The sequence below is a fragment of the Ornithorhynchus anatinus genome, chromosome 5, assembly GCF_004115215.2.
Source record: "Ornithorhynchus anatinus isolate Pmale09 chromosome 5, mOrnAna1.pri.v4, whole genome shotgun sequence".
Taxonomy (NCBI): domain Eukaryota; kingdom Metazoa; phylum Chordata; class Mammalia; order Monotremata; family Ornithorhynchidae; genus Ornithorhynchus; species Ornithorhynchus anatinus.
Window position 1 is genome coordinate 51,556,340 of NC_041732.1, and position 3,229 is coordinate 51,559,568.

Sequence of the window (3,229 nt, forward strand, 5' to 3'; positions counted from 1 at the left end):
TGATCAAGCACCAATCTCCAGAAGATCGGTGGCTCCGCCACTTGTCTGTTGTGTGACCTTGGGCAAGTAACTTCACTTCTGAAGAAGTGAGAAGCAGCGTGGCTATGAGAAGCAGTGTGGCTCAATGGAAAGAACCCGGGCTTGGGAGTCAGAGGTCATGGGTTCGAGTCCAGGCTCTGCCACTTGTCAGCAGTGTGACTGTGGGCAAATCACTTCTTCACTTCTCTGTGCCTCAGTTACCGCATCTGTAAAATGGGGATGAAGACTGTGAGCCCCACGTGGGACAATCTGATGACCCTGTATCTACCCCAGTGCTTAGAACAGTGCTCTGCACATAGTAAGCACTTAACAAATACCAACATCATTATTATTACATTATTATTCTGCTTGCCTTGCTTACCTCATCTGGAAAATGAGGATTGAGACCGTAAATCCCATGTGGGACATGGACCGGATCCAATCTGGTTAGTTGGTATCTACCTTAGCACTTAGTACAGTGCCTGACACATGATAATCACTTAACAGACCATTTTTTTTAAAAAAAAAGAAGGGTCTTATGCTCTCGAGTCGTTTCCTACCCATAGCGACTGCATGGACACACCTCTTCCATAACGCCCCACCTCCATCTGAAATCATTCTGGTAGTATATCTGTAGAGTTTTCTTGGTAACAATATGGAAGTGGTTTAGCATTGCCTTCTTCCATACAGCAAATTTTAGTCTTCATTCTCAACTCTGTCCCATGCTGCTGCTGCTTAGCACAGGTAAATTTTGACTTCTAGCAGATTACTCGTTCACTGCTGCCCAAGCTAGGAATGGAATGGATCTGCTTCTGCTTGACTCTCCTTCCCATAGCCAAGACTGACAGAGTACTGGAAACTCTCTAGGTACGTTCCTGAGAGGGGAAAGAAGGTGTTAGATGGCTGCAATCCCTTCCACTCCAGTTAGGGCCCCTTCTTTTATTGTGCTGTCATCTTTTGCCTCATAATGCCCCTGTCTTCACATCTCTCCCCTGTTTGCCTAGAGCACAAAAATGTTTTGAGCTATACTTAAGACTGAGGCATTTATTCAATGGTTAGCAGCCTGGCTTAGTGTAAAGAGCCCGGACTTGGGAGTCAAAGGTCGTGGGTTCTAATCCCAGCTCTGCCACTCGTCTGCTGTGTGGCTTTGGGCAAGTCACTTAACTTCTCTGTGCCTCAGTTACCTCATCTGTAAAATGGGGATTAAGATTGTGAGCCCCACGTGGGACAACCTGATCACCTTGTATCCCCCCCAGTGCTTAGAACAGTGCTTTTTTCACAGCTGAGTTTTGACTTGTATCAGGATTGCCTTCCACTTGCTAGCCACTGACCAGGCTAGAAATGGAAGGGGTATGCCTCTGCTTGACTCTCCCTCCTCTAGCCAAGGCTGGTAGAGTACTGGAAGCTCTCCTGTTGTGATCCTGAGAGGCGAAGCACTCTTCTAGTTAAAAGATAATCAGGTGAGATAGACTCCTTCCCCCTTCCTCCCTCACAGTCTAGGTAGAGGGGAGAACAGCTGTTTTTACCAATGAAGAAACTGAGGCACAGATAAATTAAGTGACGGTCAAAGGATATGCAGCTGGCAAATGGCAGACTTACTCACAAGGCATAGGCTGAGGTTCAGAGAGACCATGGGGTTAAGTCCTTGCACAAATGGATGTTTCTCTGTGGAAAAGCAGTAGCAATGGAGGACACTTTTTAATGGGTGTTTGTTGCTGATGTCATCTCTTGCCTCCAGCTGAGAGCTCAGATCCTCTTACCTGAGGTTTTATGTTTCTCTGACACGTAATGTATGTGGGACAACTCTCTAGGCACAAGTATCTGCTGACAAAACTAGGCCCTGTGATCCCATTGAAATTATTGCTTTCCAACTGCTTAACATGTGCAAACACCCCAAGGAGAAGGTGAAGGAATGTTCTACAAGGTAGGACTTGGTGAGTATTAGATGGCTTCTGGTATGACTGTGTACATGTGTCATGGCTAATTTTATGGAGGAGTGTGGAAAGGAAGACTATGGCTTTCACTGTCTTTGAAGCTTTACTGAAATCCCACCTCTTCCAAAAAGCCTTCCCCAATTAACTCTAAACACCTGAGTCACATCAACTCACAAGCCTCCTCTAGCACCTATTTACTTAGACCCTCCTTAGGCTCCTGTGTACATATGGTTTTTTTAAACTGTAATGTCAGTTTGTTCTGAAAACCCCTTTTGTAAATATTTTTGTCCATCTCACTTGTTAGAATGTAATTTCCTTGTGGGAAGGGAACCTGTCTCAAGCTTTTGTTCTGCTTTCCTAACTTTTAGGCACTTAGGCGGGTTCTTAATACTGCTCCTACTACTTTGAGGCACTTTTACAGTGTTTAGTAATTGAGTGGTGCATGTGTATCATATTCATTTGTTTCTAATTCCGTCCTCGGTATGGTGGAAGAGGGGATTCTTATTTGGGTGTACAGAGGACCTTATTGTGTCCTGAATTTGCATTTCAAAAAAGTCCAATATGTTTTAGTCTGAAAGGAGTGTGGTTCCAGGTGGCTTTGTTCTTTTTTAGATTTTTTTTCATGGAGGTCTAATGATAATAATGGTGGTATTTAAGTGCTGGGATAGCACAAGATATTCAGGTCAGATTCAGTCTCTGACATGGGGCTCTTGGTCATTTTGTACTTGAGGAACTAAGGCACAGAATAGGTAAGTGATGGCCCAGAATAGGTGATTTGCCCAAGATTACGCAGCAGGTAATGGCAGAGCCAGGATTAGAAACCAGGTCCTCTTCCCATTAGGCCACGCTGCTTCCAGAGATGCCTTTCCTGCAGGGGATTGCCACATTAGATCACTTGGCTTCTGCTCTGTAGCTCAGAGCAGATATTTTTATATTCTGATATTTTTATTATTACACTTGTCTAACTATAATGTATGAGAAGGGGAAACAGATGTAAAGGGAAACAGTAGCAGGAACAAGAAAAGAAATTAGCTATCAAATGACACTGGATTTTCATCTTCATATTAGTAGAACAGTAGCAATACAGACTACAGATAGAGAATACATTTTAGTATGCCTTCCAAGAAGGGATCAGCTTTGCCTAAACTAACTGCATGGTTGTGGTTCTAGCAGGCCATTTTGTGCTTTTTATTTGCAGGCCTTCTGAAATCACATCTTTTCCAGGAGGTCGTCCGTGATTAATCTTTCATCTTCACACTTCCGTGCACACCTTCCCA

The 3,229-nt window shown here is 44.0% G+C and overlaps 1 non-coding gene across 1 annotated transcript; it reads right to left on the reverse strand.

Annotated features, from left to right (window-relative positions):
* Positions 1-1,310: 1,310 nt before the first annotated feature.
* Positions 1,311-1,449, reverse strand: LOC114812695. Its single transcript, XR_003760346.1, has one exon. It is a non-coding gene; the product is annotated as a small nucleolar RNA SNORA7 (small nucleolar RNA).
* Between the last annotated feature and the right edge of the window lie 1,780 nt (positions 1,450-3,229).